Source organism: Lygodium microphyllum, chromosome 6 (genome assembly GCF_053477565.2).
Source record: "Lygodium microphyllum isolate KBCC chromosome 6, Lygodium_microphyllum_v1.1.10, whole genome shotgun sequence".
In the NCBI taxonomy this organism is placed as follows: domain Eukaryota; kingdom Viridiplantae; phylum Streptophyta; class Polypodiopsida; order Schizaeales; family Lygodiaceae; genus Lygodium; species Lygodium microphyllum.
Window position 1 is genome coordinate 39,941,769 of NC_141140.1, and position 19,298 is coordinate 39,961,066.

A 19,298-nucleotide genomic window follows, 5' to 3' on the forward strand; every position below is an offset into this window, starting at 1 on the left:
CCAAGCTTGCCATGTCGAAGGTATGAAACATGTGATGTTACATGGTATAAGTGAGAAGTGCCTGAGAATCTTCCAAGAAGGGATGGTTTGCCCTTGCAAGTCCTGTCCATACCTATAAGCACAGCACTTTGAACACATCTCCATAGTCCCATAGTATCCTTCTTGAAAAAACACACGACTATTGACACATGCATGGATGCTATTGTAGTCCATGCCAAGCTTTTGTAACACCAATCGGGCATCATTTCTAGACTCAGACATTGTGTTTCTAAGTGGTAACATGTGATATTTTAAAAACTTGAAAAAAATAAAACCAAATACCCTTAAAGAGCACAAAAAACATTTTTTATAATAGAGTCAAAATCAACTGAGTGTAGAATGTACCTAAACAACTTTATCACAATCGCATCACTCCACCCGTGCTTTGTCTGAACACTTAGGAGCCCAACTAGTGTCTTTAAGTGAGATACTCAACACCCATCATACAATGGTATGGAAAATTCCTCTCTCAGTGGATCAGATCACTTGGCATCCATGGGCAGTAGTGTGTTGATCATTGCCTCCATCTCAGGCCCTCACTATTTCTCTCTCCCTTACTATTTCTGTCTCTCTTTCCCTTTTTTTGTTTGCCTCCCTCCATCTCTCTTTGCCCATTCCTTTCCTCTCCCCCTCTCTCTATCTTTATCTATCCCCTCTCTATTTCTCTCCCCACCCCTCTTTCTCTCTCACTTTCTCTTTCCTTGTTTGCATTTCCTCATCTTTCATTGTTTCTCTCTCCCCCTCCTCTCTCTCTCTCTCTCATTTTTTTCTCTCTTCCCCCATTGTGGGAGTTTTCACTCAACTGCCAAGACCCTCGGACCGCTTATTCTTTCAAGCATTTCAAGCAAGCTCTAATGGCTATCTCTCACCTAGCCGACGCGTCGTCGATCCTACGAGTGTAGTGAGCTTACCTTGATGCTCGAACGAGTACCCTCCTCTCTCTTACACTCCGGTAGCTCCACGATCCTAGATGCTAGCTCAAGCATCCTCAAGCCTCCTCCATCTCCAAGCTCCATCCTCCATAGCCGCGCGCACAAGAGAAGAGAAGGGGAGATAAGAGAAGAAGAGGAGAGGAGATGGTGAAGAGCTTCACCCTCTTGATCCCTCACCCTCACACGCACTCACTCCCTCACACTCTCACACTCCCTCTCTCAAGAGCACACACAAGCAAGAAGGAGAGAAGAAGAGAGGAAGAAGAGGACTCCTTTTGCCACACACTAAAGAATGAGCTTCTCATTCACTTTTCAATTTTATGTACAAAACCCTAAATCCCTTTTCGGCGGTCATCCCCTTTTTCCTCTTTTACATGGCCGGCCATAGCCTAGGCCCTTTTTCCCATTTCCCACAATTCTAATTTATCCTATTCCCACTAATGCATACACTTTGCACAACAGCGAGCCTGGCACTCTTTTACACAAATTTGGGGGCGCTCCCGCATTTTAATGGTGCGCCTTTTCCTCTTTCATTGCCGTGGCCCAACACCGAAGCCTCTTGAGGGTCGTGTCCGAACATTTGAATTTTTCAGGGATTGGTTGCCAGTCAAGGCGCCTTTTTCTGCTTTTGCGCCTTTTTTGCTCTTTTTCCTTCTTCCCAGTTTCCGCTCCTCTGTGCTGCGGTAACGTGGTCAGAAACACGGTAACATTACCCCCCTCCTAGCCAAGTGCCAGTCCCATGGCACTGCGGTGGGACAAGGGAGCAAGTTAGGTCGGCTGCAAGTAGGCAGAACAGGTAGGTGGGTGGTTAGGGATGATGACCCGGAGTGAGTCCCGCGTGCATCAAGCTCCATGAAGACACTCGGCATCTGTCATATGGTTGTAGCCGGTCGTCTTGTGAGTAGGAGAAGCGGTTGAAGCAATGCAATGATGGTATTGGGGGAATTTATTCTAGTAAAACCCCTTGAACTCTGTTTGGCTTGAACCCCGTGGCTTTGATTGAAGATCCGTGCCTTGGATTTGAAGGTCCTCGGGCCAGTGGAATCAATAAGCTATCCGTGGATTTGGAGGCGTAGGGCATGGATCATTGGACGATGCAATTCCAAGATCTATGCCAATGGCAGTCTTACCTTGAGCTGGTTCGATCATGGTGGCCATCAGCACCAGGTGGGTGGCTGGAGGCCGGCATGCTTTGGGTCCTTAAAGAGTGCCATGGGTGATGGTCTTCCGCGGGTAGCCATCTCTTGAGGGTCGACATAACCTACAAGAAAAGTTGTGCCCTCCCTAAGGGGTGTGCTACTTTCCGTTTAGTGTGTTGTGCTCGTGGCAGTGGAACTGGGAGATGGGTCTAACCTTGGGCAAGCCGCTGGTAACGTCCCACACTTGAGAACCCATCTTGTTCTTCATTGGTGGTGCGGTGGGAGTCTTAGGGTGACAGTTCTGAAAGTTCTGCCCTTGATGTGCCCTAGGCGTGAAGTGGGGGAGGGGGCTAGGGAGATCCCTAGGTGCTTTTTTTTTTTTTGAAGATGAGACATAAGCCCAAGTATCTTAGTTGGAATGAGGAGGAGAAGGTGGACAGAGAGACTTGCTCAAAAATTGGCGACTCTGCATGTAATTCTTTAGGTTCATGTGGACATGTAGGGAGGTAGTGGAGACGAAGGGGTGGTTGCATCTAATGAACTGGATGTCATTCATGTCCTCTAGGAGGGCTAGGCAAAAAGAAGAAAGGAGAGTAGCCCTCATCATGAGACGAGCCATGGCACAATTATCTATAGCACTAGGGTCGAAGAATAGGGGAGGCAGGCCACGCTCTTGTGTAGTCGAGTCGTGCTTAAGGAGTAGCCTAAGTAGCCTAAGATGATTATAGGTGGTGATAAAGGCGGGGTCAGGACATGAGGAAAATTTTGCAAGGAAGCGCATTATAGACTCGTCTAGGCTTTCTGCGGTAAAAAGAAGGGCGTTGTCGAAGGATGCTACAGTGGAGTTATAAATGACGGGGAAGTCATATCACCCGTGGAGGGTGGCATCAAAATCTACGCCTACCCTTCGAGGGTACGCCATATAAGTAGGGTCGTTTCGCTCGAACGGCAGGGTATTACAAAAAGCCATCCCGGTGAGCATGCTTATGTCGCATACTCGTCTCCTCCACAGGGGTTGGTCCCTATAGTTTTGTATAGTGTGAGGGATTTCAAAAACTTTATCTTGCCAGTAGTCGGCCGCTTCGATGCCCCTAGAGGTTGGGGTCTTTTCCCGCTCTTCCAGCCATCTTTTCCCTAGCCGGCCCCCATTGACCAAGATCACCTCGTCCATCACTTTGAGGGGCAGGACCCTCCGCAGACTGTTGGGTAGGAGGAAATTGAAGGAGAATGGCTCCTTTCCTAGTTCCTGCACCACCCACACCACCAATTCTACATGGAATCCTGCCGAGAGGTCATCTGGGCACGGCGGGAGAGGCGCGGATGGTAGCACGGCTGGTTTGGCTCTCAGCTTCTGTCTAGCCTCCTCCACTAGCTTTTTCCGCCTCTCTTTAGAGATGGCTTTTCTTTCTGCAGCTGGGTCTGCTTGTGGCGGATCTTGGGCCCGTGGCGAGGGGGGTTGCGGGACCATATCTTCCCTAAAACGATTCACATGGATTTCCAGCTCTGCTTCTTCCCCCTGCCGTTTTGTGTGTACTACTTCTTCCTCGAACCCGAGGGCATCTATTTCCTGGGGGGTTAGGCCGGCTCTCGTGAGGTATTTTCGATGTTCCTCCAGACGCAGCCTAACTTCCGCCGGTAGTGGTGGCATCTATAGTCCAGCGTATAGGGCTCTTCTTGCCATGCCAAGCTTCCTCTGTACTGCTTCCAGTGGCTCTTGTTGTGTTGTGTGGGTGGCGTCCAAGATGGTATCGAGGAAGATCTTCTATTGAGCGCTGAAGGCCACTTGGGCTGCCTCCGCCTTGCTCTCCGCGATGATTTTCTCTTTTTTTGTTAAAGCAAGGCAGCGCGCTAGTGTCTTCACCCTCCTCTCATTATGCGCGGCCCACTCCTCTGCCCTTTTGTTCATCACTTCCAGGCCCTCCCCTTGTCTCAAGGTCAACATCATGATTTTCTATCCATAATCCTCTAGTTCCCTGACCAGCCTTTCTTGTTCTTGTCGTTCGGAGGTCAGCTGATCTGTTAGGCGCTTGAGCTCCTCCTCCTGCTCCTTCATGCCTCGTTGTCTTTCTTCGTCCCTAGCACTCAACTCCACCCTGAGTGCATCCACCTTAGCAGCTTTCGCAGTAAGCTCCTGGTACTGCCCTATTAGAAGCTTGTGCCCTCTTTGCATGTTTACTAACTCTTGCATCTCATTCTCGAGTAGCTATCTCCAATGTTCCTCCCTCTCATCCCTAGCCTTCAGTTCATGTTTCAGCTCTGCCATTTTGCGCTGCTGCAAGGCTACCATTCTTGTCTTGTCCAACTGGAAGGCGGCCATGGTTTCCTTCTCGGCAGTCCACTCAGCCACGGCTGTCTTGCGTTCCTCCTTCGCTCTCTCCAACTGGGAGAGCAGCTCGACGACGTATTCGTCGTAATTAGCCGGTGGCATCATTGTTGCGTGAATAGGTGAGGTGGAGGCTTCGACTTTTTGCTTTTTGGGTTCTTGCCTGGACTCTGCATCCGTGGCTGGCCTTTTCTGTCTTGTGGCCGTAGTTTCCATGCTCTGCCGCTGGCCCATTTCTTTGTTCATAAAATACTGTATCTACGCCACAAAATTTGACACATCTGCGCTAGTGGGGATGCCGGGGGTGACGGTGGTGAGTTCCGCGGGAGGTACCAAGAGGGTAGGGATCGGATGAAGTGGGGCCTTGCCTTTGCCTTCAGAGACTGGGGGTGGCACGAACTTTGGCACCTGTGTGCTGGATCCAGGCCCCTCTTCTCTGCATGGGCTCAGGTTCCTTAGTTCATCTGCTCGACACTGTTGTTCGATGGACCGTCGTGTGGCCTCCGCTAGGTCCTCCTCCTCTTTCCTTCGTAGCTCCTCCTCTTCTTCCTCCACCTTCCTCTTCCTTTCCTCCTGCCTTTTCTTCTGCTCCTCCTTTTTTTTTCCCTTTCTGTTCTTTTTCCCTCCTTTTTTTCGCTTCAGCTTCCTGTTTTGACGCCTCCTTGGCTTTTTGCAACTCCTCCCTTTCCCTCTGCTCCTCATGTTTTTTCATCCTCTCTCTCTCTTTTGCTTCTTTCAGGGATTCCTTCTTCGCCCTTTCCAAGTATTTCCTTTCTTTCTTCCTACCTTCATCACCCTTATTCTTCCCCTACGCCGCCTTTTTCTTCGTTGTTTTGATTTCCTTCTTACTAGTTGGTCCTTTCCCTTCTTCTTCTGTTTATGTTCTGTCAGTGGACCTGTCTTTGTCCTGTCGAGGGGGAGACTTCTCCGGTGTTTCTCCTTCTCCCTCCTCCGGTTCCTGTGCTGCCTTTACTGCCTCCTGAATTAGTGCAGTCAAGACTCCACCGTAGCCGATGAAAGAGGCCTTGGAGGAGGCTTTCTTCCTTTCCGTCACCTTAGAAGCAGGCGATTCTCCTCCTGTTGGTGCACTTCCTAGGGCTAGTGCTTTGGCCGCTTGATCGATAGTCTTCCGCACGTAGCCATTCCAATCCACTTCATCTAGAGTATGGGCTGCTATATTCTCCAGCATTGGCACACTAATCCGATGCATTAAGGAATTGTAACGTTGGTTGGAGAAGAGCACGTGCACCAACTTGGCCTACAGCCTGGCATCAGTGTCAGGGATGTCTTGGATGCTTATGCCGTCGTTCGTAAGTACCTCTTCCTTCTTCATTTTAAGCAAGGCATAAACATCCCTTTTTTGCTGCCTTTCTGTCCTAGGTACCAATCCTAGAGCTTTTTCCACCAAGACTGGGTCCAATCGGACCTATACCTTCTTTGCGCCCTCTCCTCGGCCTATTGTTACAATGCCCCCTTCCTGGTCCGAATTGTATGTTCTGAGGAATTCCACGCATTTGAAGTGATCCGGCTCCTGCGAGAATTTTTCAATCTATTTTGTCAGGTTGCACTGTTCCACCACCCTTCTGGATGCCTCCTCCTTCGCCACCACGACTCTGATGTTGTGGATGGTTCGGAACTTCAGCTGGCCGAAGGCATGGTTCTCCAATTGGATGCAATATAGCTCCCTTTCATCGTCAGTGAACGGGAGTCGATGGACACGGTCTTGCTGCGACATTTTCTACTCCTGCCATAATTCGTAACTTCCGTTAGTATTTTCCATATAGCACTTTGCTATTTTTAAACTCTTGACTGAATTTTTGGAAGCCATTTTTCTCATACTAACACTTATGTCTTTCACTACTTTTACTTTACCATACCCCTTTTTATTCATTTCCTATCTACTTCCTTTCACCGTATTTCCCACGTACATACCTACCTTTCTCTCGGCTGAGAGAAGAATCCTTCCTAGGATTGGGAGTTAAAGGGTGGCGTTCGTCCTGTTGGGGTAGAAATTTACGTGTGAAGAAGCCATGTGTAGAATCGTGGGTTGTATTCAAGTTGCGCATGACAATCGAGAGCAGCGAGTTGGATAGAGACCTGGGAGATGTAGGTCAAGACATCATGAAAGAGATTCCTAGTATTAAGGCGGCTGGCGACATGTAATTCCTCTTTGGTGAGGAGTTGGTCAATATAGGGGTGGGCGAGCACATGGTCATCCAATTGCTGATTGCGGGTGATGGCCAAAACCCTAAACGAGATGGGTGCCACATAAGTGGGGTCGTATTCAATGGTTTTAATTGCCCTGCGTTGCTCAGCATTGGTGATTATTCGGCAACCTTTTTTCTCCCATTGGATTCGCAGAGCAAACCATTGTTATAAGAACGTGGAGGGCGAGCTTGCCATCTGCATGAGCTCGTGCATCTCATGTTCAGGAGTAGAACGGGGAGGCTTTCGATATGAAGTGACTAGGTGTCTGAGCTCCACTTGCTCCTTTGAGATTTCATCGTTTGTTATTAGTTCAGCAGCGATCTTGGGGGATTTAGTAGTTGTAAGTTCGTATTCCTCCCATGTGCATGGTAATGCACGAACCTCCGAAGCAAGGGTTCTGTCAAGGAGGCCTAGGTCTAGCCTCTTATAGCTTCTAGCGAAGGTGGTGAAGGTGTCGTCCAACATCCTGATGCAGGTTATTAAGTTATCCCCAGAGGTTGCAGCAAGGTCGTTAGCCAAGGAGAGGAAAGGTCATATCGCATATGAGGGTTTAAGACCTGCTGGTGGGAATGGTGCAACTTGACTGGACAGTGGTGACTCCCTCATCGGTGTCACAGGTTGGGCTTTGTGTGCAGAAGCACATTGAGGTGCTACAGGAAGCTCCAGGGGCCTGGGGGTTGGGCTGGGTTCTGAGTGAGCAGTCATAGGGCTTTTTAAGCCCTCTGGATTAAGCAGGTTTAAGGCTTGTGGCGTTTTCTTTGGTCGATAGATGCGTTGAGGCTTACTAGCCGTAGCTGGCAATGGCGTGCTGATTATATGCTGGGTACCACGTGTGCAAGCCTCCCTTTCTAGGGTAATATCACTTGTAGATGAGCTTTTTAGCCGGCCATTTTTAGGCACCCAAATCCAGGGGTTGCCCTCGTAGTATCCTTGTGTCCGCAAGAGATCCTTAGGAATCCATCGCAGCATGGTTGTTTGTCTATGGCAATAGTGTCTATACTGCCTCCTAGGCCGGAACGACTAATGTTTTTGGCGGTTAGGGTCCCGTTTGGGTGGTGTACCCGAATGTGGTTCCTGCCGTTTTGGCACCCACATAAGTCTGGGATCCTTGGCCTTGTGAGCATTCTTGGTGGATTTGGGCCTGAGGTCGAGTGCGTGGCACAAAGCCACAGGTTTCTCTAGTTTAGACTAGGTCTGGAGTGTGGTCCTAGGGGTTTCCACCGGTGGCGTCGTGATGGTGGAGGAATCATGACAGCCCTTGCTGAAGGTCATCACTATACGGGTATTGCCGATGGCAAGATGAATGCGGTTTAGGTTGTAATCCACATTACAGTGCGTTAGCTTCTTGAAGGTGCGACCCAATAGTGACACATTACCGGCTTCTTTAGTGTTAGGCAACACATGGAAGAAGGCTAGTAAACTTTCAGTCTCGATGGAAACAAGTACCTTGCACTTCCCCAGGAGTGAATAGGCAATACCCCCAAACGGGGTGAGGTTGGCATTAGTGGGCTGTAGCATCGGTTGACCAATGCGTGTCCAATGGTCATGCGTCAAGATGTTGTAGTCGGCCCCTTCATCAATCAAGGCGTCGAAAGAATACACCGCGCTTGATGTGACTAAGATTCGTAGATACGCCGGTGCCAAAGCTTCCTCGTCCTGATCCGTAAGGTCGGTTACAGTTGCCATTCGAACATTCAGCGGGGCTTCTAGCATGGGTGGCTCATGTAATGGATGGGAAGGAGAATAGTACTTCTTTACGCAGCTGCTGTTAAAAAAGCCTACTCCTTCATCGTCAAGTGTCTCCAACTCAACATTCTCGGTTCTACCAATCATGCGTACTCTAAAAGGGCCTAGTCCTCAGAACTTCATCTTCTGTTTGTGTCCTTTTACTGAGTATAGCAGAACAAGATCCCCTAGTTTGAAGTCTCACTGCTTGACGTGCTTGTTAAACCACATCTTTCGTCGAGCCTTCTCGCAGATGAGCGCGTGGGTGGCTACAAGACGAGTTTCTGATAGGCGTTCCAGCTCGGTCAAGCGTTGCGTCCATGCTTCCTTCCCTTCCCATCGTTCTTGGAGTGCTATTCTCAGGCTAGGGACGAAGAATTCTACCGGTAGAATTGCTTCAGTCCCATAGGTCAGCCTAAAGGGGGTTTGACCGACGGCCGTTTTATAAGCTGTACGATAGGCCCACAAGGCTGCCATCAACTTGTTGTCCCAATCGCTTCTTGAGGTTGAGACTACCTTAGTCAGGATGTTAATAAGAATTTTGTTAGTTGATTCTGCCTAGCCATTAGCCTGAGGGTAGTATGGCGAGGATTTGCGATGGATGATAAGAAAGGTGGATAGGAGATGTACTATCACTTCCTTGATGAAGTGTGTGCCTTGGTCGCTAACCAGTTTGATGGGGCAACCGAAGCACGAGATCACTTGCTCCCATAAGAACTTGGCAGTCATTCTAGCGTCGTTTTTTCGTGTTGCTCTTTCCTTTGCCCATTTCGTGAGGTAATCCGTGGCCACCACGATGTACTTGGCTTGTGAGTACTGCGCTGCGGGGCTGATTGGTCCTATGAAGTCAATTCTCCATTTTGCAAAGGGTTGGCGAGAAATAATTGGGGTTAACTCCATTTGATCCTTACGAATCGGAATTTTTGCCCACTGGCACTCGTCACAATGCTTGACAAATCGCTTGGCGTCACGGAAAAGTGTGGGCCACCATAGTTGGGGCTGCAACACCTTCCGTACTGTCGTGTCTCCGCTAAAGTGTCCACCTGCAATGCCGCTGTGCACTTTTGAGAGCACATCATGCATCTCATGTTCACACACATACCTCCGCAGCAATCCGTCTTGCCCCAACCTATAGAGTTGGCCTGCAATCAGCTGGTAGGGCTGGAGCTTCAATATCAAGTGCCTAAGTCGTGCCTTTTCTATTGGTCGCTCAGGTAGTCCATGCTTGAGCACTTGGACTATGTCATCTACCTAGTATGGCATCAGATCAGCTTTAAACAGGTCTCTCTCTCTAGACAGGTGGAATAAGTGGGCGCCAGGTAACTCGTCAATGATGCCTTGTCCAGCTGCTTCTCCTGTGGGTATACGGGACATGTGATCAACCATGTAATGCTGTTTTCCCTTTCGTACCACCACAGAGAAATCAAACTCCAGGAGCAGGAGGAGCCATTGAGCTATGCGTCCTGTAGCACAAGGTTTGTTCACTAAGTAGAGCAAGGCTTGATGATCCACGAAGAAAATGAAAGGTGTGGCCAATAGATAGTGCCAGAATTTCTTCACGGCAAACACCATGGCTAGTCCCTCCCTTTCTGTTGTTGAATAATTCATCTCCGTCTTAGTGAGTTGTCTGTTAGCAAAGCTCACTGGGTAGTCCAGGTTATGCTCACTCGGTTGGCACAACATTGCTTCCACGGCAAACTTAGAGGCGTCGATGTGTACGTGGAAGGTAGTGGTCCAGTCCGGGGCTCGTAGAATCGGTGCCATTGTTAGAGCCTTTTTCAATTGTTCGTACGCCCGTTGGCATGCTTCGGTCCACTCGAAGACAATTAGTAGCTTGTACAATGGCCTAGCGATTAGCGCGCAGTTCAGTACAAACCGCCGATAGTATCCTATGTGGCCTAAGAAGCATTGAACTCCCTTGTAATTACTTGGGGGTGGAAGGTCAACGATAATCCTGACCTTCGAGAAGTCTATGGCAATGCTGTTCTTCGACACCACATGTCCTAAGATGCATCCATGCTTCACCCAAAACTGACATTTCAAGGGGTTCAGGGTGATGCGATATAAGCGACACCGTTCAAAGACAGTGCAGAGTTTGTCTAGGTGTTCAATCCAAGTCGAATGGACACACAAGTCATCGACAAAGACCTCCAACCCCTTGCGAAGCATGTCCTTGAATATGGTGCACATAAGGCATTGAAAGGTGGCGGGGGCATTGGTTAACCCGAAGGGCATGACTACGTACACAAAGACGCCCCACTCAGTGGCAAAGGTGGTCTTGTGCCTATCTGCAGGATGCACTTGCACCTGGTTGTACCCTGAGAAGCCATCCAGAAAACTGTAGGCTTCCTTGTCTGCCACCTCTCAAACATGTGCTCGGTGTATGGCAAGGGGTAGTTGTCTCTCTTCATAGCAGTGTTCACCTTCTTGTAATTGACACACACTCGAATCTTGCCGTTCTTCTTCATCACAATGACTATGGGTGACACCCAGTCTGTGTGCTCAATTTCGTAAATGAATCCAGCTCTCATCAGCTTGTCGATTTCCTCCTTGACAGCATGAGTGTGCTTTGGGTTCATGGGGTATAGTCGCTGCTTGACCGGCGTTGCATCCGACGTCATGGGTATGTTGTGAGTCACAACACTCGGATCTATCCCTCGTAGCTCTTCTAAGGACCAAGCAAATACGTCTATGTACTCCCGCAAGAGAGTGACAAGACTCAACTCTTCTTCACTAGTCAAGTCCTCGACAATGAACATCGGTCGGGGTACTTCCCCTTGCAGGGCTAGGTTTACCTCCTTGACCTTGGCTGGCCCTTCGATTGGTTCGATTGTTTGCCCTTGGTGTTTGGCGCCTAGCAGAACCACTACCCTATCCCCTTTTTTGAATTTAGGGAAGCGTTTAGGGAGGTCTTGCGGCTTTCGTTGTTCCTCTGATCGTGCATCCTTGGGACACTTTGCCTCATCCTACTGTAACCGTCTGCGCCTCAGGTGGACGGGTAAGTCCCCCTTGGTGCATCTGGTCATGGGCGGCCTGGGGATTTCTGGGTCGCTATCAGAAGTAACTTCCGATTCAGAGTCAAATTCTCCATTTTCACTAGAAGAGGTGGTCTCCCCTGGTGGTCGCAGTTCAGATGGTGACTCGGTTCTCAGTATTGATGTCGTTCGTGGTTGGGCTAGGCCGGCTTGCTCAAGGTCTACAGCTCCTATGCATTCCAACCAAGCACGATCACATTTCATACACATGACTCCTTGGTCCATTCTAAGGGCCTATTTTTTCCGCGGCTTGGCGTCTGCCCGTATTTGCTCAATTTCTCGTCGTTCACTATCGTACTCTATGGTATCTACTTCACCCTTGCTTTCATCACACCAAAGAATTGGCAATCTTCGTATTCATCACAGGAATCTTTATCACTCGACTGCTCATCGTCTCCCAAGGCTTGCTCTGCCTCGTCTCGTTGGTCGGGAACCAAGGCCCAGTTATACATGAGGTTCAGCTCGTGCACCCTGGTCCACTGCCACTTGGAATCCTCCAAGAGGTCCTGGAGTGGCTTGAAGTTAGCGGCTGAGTTTCCCTCTAGCTGGTCGGTTAAGTATTCCAGTATTCCCTAGAGTTCCCTTTTGTTGGAAGACACTTGGAAGGTAACAGGCTTAGGCCCTCCATGGGGGCTTGCTGCCATCATGTAGAGTGGCGTAGGAAGTGTTCCGTTTGTCTTGCCGACTGTTTTGACGACCTGCTCGTACGCCTCCTGGTCAAAGAACGGCAGGTCAAATGTAGCGGATAGTTCGAGTAGGATCACTCGGACGGGTTGACTCGGACGGTCCGAGTGCCGACTAGGGTTCCGGCCGAGTGGCTGAATGGCAAGGGGCCGAAGGCCGATTCTAGGACTCGGCCCATAAGCAATTGCTCGGACGGGCCGAAAGCGGCGCGACGGAAACAGCGCGATGCCGATCTTGCCCGATTCTTATGATTTACTCAACCATTCCAAGCACAAACCTCCAGATACTATCTAGGGGGTTTGAGGGAGGGATTCATATACCTGAATGGGTCGGTGAGTGCGTCGGTGATGCGATCGAATCACACGGCCTGGGGCTTTCTAGCTCTCTCTCTCTCTTTCTCTCACACTGAAATGGCACAACTGAGTTCTCTTTTGGCCTCCCGGTTCTTATATGCCCTCCTAACTGTGGTGTTGACACCCTTGATCCCTCTCTTGTCGATCTTAGTCCTCATTAGCGATCATTTTACGCATTTGCATGACTTTCTCCCTGTTTTTACCCTGTTTTAAAACAGTGAACCCTACCCTTTTCCGGTTCGATCTCCTAACTCTAACCTATGCTAAATGCAACAAAAATCGAAGGCAAAAAACTGGAATAGATTATCCATGCTTTCCAATCATCAAACAACCAAAATATCCCAAAATACTTACTTGTTCCGAAGATTAAAAGCACCCAACTTCCTACCTATCTCAAGCTCCGTTTCGGGGATGAATACCCTAATTTGATGCTCGATGTGAGGCGCGCAAGTACTCAAGCTTGAATCCGTTGGTCCCGGCGATGGAACCAAAATGTGCGAGTTTTCACTCAACTGCCAAGACCCTCCGACCGCTTATTCTTTCAAGTGTTTCAAGCGAGCTCTAATGGCTATCTCTCACCTAGCCGACGTGCCGTCGATCCTAGAAGTGTAGTGAGCTTACCTTGATGCTTGATCGAGTACCCTCCTCTCTCTTGCACTCTGATAGCTCCACGATCCTAGATGCTATCTCAAGCGTCCTCAAGCCTCCTCCATCTCCAAGCTCCATCCTCCATAGCCGCACGCGCAAGAGAAGAGAAGGGGAGAGAAGAGAAGAAGAGGAGAGGTGATGGTGAAGAGCTTCACCCTCTTGATCCCTCACCCTCACACACACTCACTCCCTCACACTCTCACACTCCCTCTCTCAAGAGCACACACAAGCAAGAAGGAGAGAAGAAGAGAGGAAGAAGAGGACTCCTTTTGCCACACACCAAAGAATGAGCTTCTCATTCACTTTTCAATTTTATATACAAAACCCTAAATCCCTTTCGGGCGGTCATCCCCTTTTTCCTCTTTTACATGGCCGGCCGTAGCCTAGGCCCTTTTTCGGATTTCCCACCATTCTAGTTTATCCTATTCCCACTAATGCATATACTTTGCACAGGAGCGAGCCTGGCACTCTTTTACACAGATTTGGGGGCGCTCCCGCATTTTATTGGTGCGCATTTTCCTCTTTCATTTCCGTGGCTCAACACCGAAGCCTCTTGAGGGTTGTGTCCGAACATTTGAATTTTTCAGGGATTGGTTGCCAATCAAGGCGCCTTTTTCTACTTTTGCACCTTTTTTGCTCTTTTTCCTTCTTCCCAGTTTTCGCTCCTCTGTGCTGTGGTAACGTGGTCGGAAACACGGTAACACCCATCTCTATACTTCTCTCTATTCCTTTTATTATATTTATCTACCTTTATCTCTCCAACTCTCTATTTCTCTCCCCATATCTCTTTTCCTTTCTTTGTTTGCCTCCCTTCATCTCCCATTTTTTATTTCTCTCTGTCTCTCTCTTCCTTTCCCCTCCATTCTTCTTTCTATTTCTCTCACTCCTTTTTTTCCCACTCTCACTTAACACATCTCGTTACAAACAAAATCAAAGGTAGAAAATAAAAAACTAAAAAATAAATATATTGAAAGACTCTCTCCCCATCGCTCTTTGCCTTTCTCTCTCCAGTCCCCCTTTATTCTCTATATTTTCCTTCTTTCTAATTCTCTCATTATTTCCCTATTTCTCTCACCCTCTATCTCGCTCTCTCTCTCTCTCTCTCTCGCTCTCTCTCTCACTCTCTCTCACTCTCTCTCTCTCTCCCCCCTTCCTTCATATCTTATTTCTCTCTTTCTCTTTCTCTTTGTTATCTTTCCCCCCTCTGTCTCCCTCTTTCTCTCTTCTTCTTCTTCTCTCTCTCTCTCTCTCTCTCTCTCCCCCCCTTCTTTCTTCTCCCTCCCTTTCTCCCTCTCTTTCAATGTATTTCGTTACAAAGAAAAACTAAAAAAGAAAAGAAGAAAACACAACAAGAAGAGGCATCGTGCCTATCTCAAAGGCCCGAAGATGAATTCTTTTGTGCCTCCTCTTGTGGCTTCGCTTATTTCTCCCTTGCATACTTCTCTCTCTTCTTCACATACGATGGTGGCAGCAACGACGGTGTTGAGCTCTCTCTCTCTCTCTCTCTCTCTCTCTCATATTCCATAAACATGTAGGCATGATAACCAAATCAACTACCCATTTGTAATGCATAGACAATGGATAGGTCGATTACAACCCATCTTTATGCTTTACCATGGAATCCATTTGATGGTCACTGCATGATTCCACACAATGCTTCACATCTTTATACATGTTCTGCCACCACCAACACTTCTATTTGATCTTGGAAAATGTGCCCCAAACTCCTATATGTCCAGGCCATAAACTTTCATGAAACTTATGCATCACCTATTGTTGAGAAGCCTTATCTCCCAATACACGTACTAGAGCTCCTCTCTTTTTCTTTACATGCTTCCATAAATATCCGTCTTTTAAGAAAAACCCATCATCTTTTCTTTTAATCCTTTTCAATTCATCTTTAGACCACTCAGTCTTCTTTGTCATGAGGGTAAGATATTGGCCTATTTTTAGCCAATCATCCTCATACAATTCTTCAAAAAATGGTGTTCTCAGTGAAGCATAGCACTGATGGTGCTTTCTCTCTACTACCCATCTCTTCTACATGGTTGTAAGTTATTTTCTTACAACCCAAATCCCTATTAAAACAGTTGTACTTGTTGTATTTACTGTTATGGTAGTCGTACATGCATTAATGACAGTTGTACTTGTTGTTTTTAGATATGTATCTGCAGTGACAGCAGATGCATAGTCATTCCCTACTATCATAAAGTCATTTTTAGTACCTATCACATCATCCTCTTTATCTTTCGTCAACTCCTCTTTATCTTCAAACCTTGCTCATGAAAGCGTGTCAGCCCCAAGGTTTACTCTACCTGCAATATGCTGAAAATCAGGGTTAAGTGACTTTATATATGCAATCCACTCTAACATGGCAATATCAAGAGTTGAGCAATTTATTATGTGCCCAATAGAGGTAGACAATCATTCTCTACCACTACATGAGCTCCCATAAAATACTCCCTATTACACTTAAGGGCTGTCATTACATCCCAAAGCTCTCTTTTGACTTGAGAATATTGCCATTGCTATTCATTGAGGACCTTTGCACCAAACTAAATGGCATACCTATTCCCGTTAGCATCATCCTGACCCACTGCCCAACCAATGTCAACTGGGCTTATATCCATTGTGAGAATAATAGGCTGCCCATTCTCATAATTTGATCTTTTTAGTATTGGGATTGAAATCAATAAGCTATTTAACTACTGAACTGCCTTCGTATGTTGTTTACCCCACCAAAAATTTTGCCCTTTTCTTAGGAGTTAATATAAACTTTCAGCCACATCAGCAAAATGCGGAATCCATGTCAAGTAAAAGACACATGCATCCAAAAATCCTCACCTAGGATATATTTGAACATGTCTCCTGCATCCTTCTTATGGCATCAATCTTTACTGATGATGGCTTTCTCCCATATTGTCCACACATGTCCCCAACAACAATACTACCTCCACTCCAAAAACTTACTTTTCTCCTGACATAGTCAAATGCACTTCTTCGAGACAACTCAAAATCTTGTCACAATCAGCAATATGATTAGTCACAAATCTTCCACATCCATGCTCATTCAACTCTTCATTCTTCTCATAGATATCACATCCTTTGATGGAACGTCATCAAGAAAGGGTAAGGTTGACTGAGGAATATACTCCCTCAAAATGCACCACTGAATTGGCTGCTCCCTATGGAAGCATACACATCCTAACCAATCCAAGTAGTGTCTTCATGGTAGTGATATCCCGGATTTCCAATGTAAGCTAGAACTTATCATATCCTCAATATAAATCACCCATAGAGTAAATTTACTTGCCTACAAATTCTTCTACAAATTCATCCACTATCAGGCTTGATCCAACATTCCGTATGGTGACTTTCTTAACTGGTTGTAAATCCTATATAAACCTCAAAGCGCCATTGAATTTCTTCTTTTGAATAGTAAACCATTGATTTGAATATGGAGCTGAAGAAGGATCCAAAATTCACATTCTAATATTCTCATTCAAAAGCTCCAATAGCTTAGGTAAATATACCCAAGGCATTGGAATATGCTTTAAATTTCATGGCAAATGAGGTAGTATAAAGATCACCATAGGTGCAACTATGGTTAGATCAACACATCCAATTTCATCTCATTGAAACGCAAAGGATTTTCCATGCCTTGCCAACATTTGCAAGAAACAAGCTCTTTCTACAGGCAAAAGCAAGCTTGTATCACCAATTTTCAGCTCTTGTAAAGTTTCAACTATAAATTTATGTCCTACTCCATGTGGACCCCATAAAGTAGGTTGTTGAGTCACTTTTTTAGTCAACCCATCACTTTCAAGTGGTAAAGGCAAAGTCACAGGCTTAACCTTCTTTGCAATTATTTTTTACTTTGTATCCACCCTTGCTTCAACCCTATTTTGCAACCCATATTGCACTCCAGAGCATTCATACCCAACAAACTCTTGAATGACTTCATATATCTCTAAAGCGTCAACATAAATAACCTCTTTTTCTGCCATTTTTTCAACATTAATTGCTGCAAAAATTTACAGCCATCAAACCATATGTCTTCAGCTCTTTTTCAACCCATCCTATAAATTTCTTTTCAGTCTTGCACATGGTTGAAATATTCTTAAAATTTGCCTAAACTACATGATGTTCATTCCTACAATGTAGATACAAACATAGTTTCATCCTTTCTTGGAGGCATAATTATCTTCCTAAAGGCATTGTCATAGCCTCCACTTATAACAATGCTATTTAAAAACCCTTAAACTCTCGTGCATTAGGTGGCATGAGATTATCCCATAGCCTATCCAGATTGTGGGGATGATTCACACAAATAGTGAGAAACTGTAATGCCTTTGTATTATCTTTACTCAGAACCCAAGCATATGAAGAACCATCATCCAAGGCTTTTGTTCCCAATCTTGATTCCAAAATATAGAGCTGCCCCAAAACCACTAGATAACTACATGAATCCTGCACAAAAAAATGGTATTAATCCCTAACATCTCCAATAGTCACGGGTACATTTAGACAAGCTACATAAAGATCCCTTGATGAATTATTTGTTGCATGCATGCACCATCCCATATCTACATCAATCATCCAACCTCCATTCTCATACAAGTTGTGTGCCATAACATTGATTACAGAACCATGATCTAAGACAACTATGCAAGGCATCTCTCTTTCTATGACTTTAACAATTTTCTTTGTTGTAGCACAAGCTCAATGCGTTCGTGAATAATGACTACTTGGAATAAAATGAGCATCTTCTTTTTCATGTACTTGTTGATGGACATCCCCATTATACATAGCCTTCCCTCTATGCTTACTACTGCCCATAAGACCAATTTCAACCACAAGCTTGTAGTTTACACTCCCATTTAACCCATTTTCAATAGCAGCCTACTCCAAATCAATATTGCATGAATCATCATATTTCCTCTAAATTTGTTTCTCTATGTCTTTGTCAACCTACATTAATGCTTGCAAAACTTCACCATCAAATTTTATTTTTTGTTTCAGCATATCAATGATTGCATCGTGAAATTCACACTTCACGATTCCTAGAACTTTGTCAAGTTTGAATTCCACTGTATTGCCAAGTATGAGATCCTCTAGGACCTTTTATGGTTTATGGCAGTCTCAAGATTCGATTGTAACCTATAACCAAGCTACTTGTCCCTTTTCTTCCCTTCTTATTTCTTCTCTTGAGATGCATCCTCCATAACATGCTCAAGTATGGCTTTTTTAGCCTCTTTCTGCTACTCCATTTTACTTCATGTTATGCGTTTAGATGGGCCTAAAGAGGAAGGACCTGCATTGTCCTCATCTTTTCTTCCACAATAGCTTCTTAATTATGAACCTCATGCAAATAAACATAGGCTAAAAATGACTCCACTTGTGTACTCCATCCTATTCTCCCTCATATACTCTGACTTGCATTAGTCAATTCAAACTTTGTTATTTTTCCTTTTTCCATGTAATCTAATGTTTGCATCCAAACACTATCAAAGGATCTTCTGTTCATGGCATAGAACATAGAGTTCTTATGTTTGCAGAAGAACTTCATTAGGATCCAAATAAGAAACTTTCATACATAATTTAGTCATTATTCGCTTACATTTGTCTTAGATGTCATTTAATCTCATAAGTTCTTTTGTAACTTGACATAAAATTTTCAGTTTGTATCAAGAAAAATGGCAATGATAGTGTATATGAGGACCTTCAACTTGATCAACAGGTGGTAAATGATAGTTTGCAGGTTATGTCACATTGGTTTATGAAGTTCATTAGCTTGGAAGATCCAACTGTTGTCAAGAGCACTCCAAAGTTGACTAGGTCCACAAGAGACACGGAGTAATAGTTGCAAAGGACTTATATGACTTGTATAGGATTTATGTGAACTCTTTTTTGTGTGGAAGAAGGGGACTGCAGCTTGCATTTTTCGGCGCATTTTTCGGGCCTGCACACTTGTGGAAGATGGAGGGAGAGTTGAAGACTATAGTGAATGCTCCAAAGCATGCAAACATAGAGCAAACTGAAGATAAAGAGGAGATACAAACAAAGAAGATGAGAGTCCTTTTGGCCCCATCCATTTGGTATCACGAAAATGAGTTGTATGACAGTCCATAAAAGGGAAAAATAGAGATAAAGTATTCAGCTTGCTCTTATGAGCATCTTCTTCCATTCTCTTACCATATTCATGTACCATT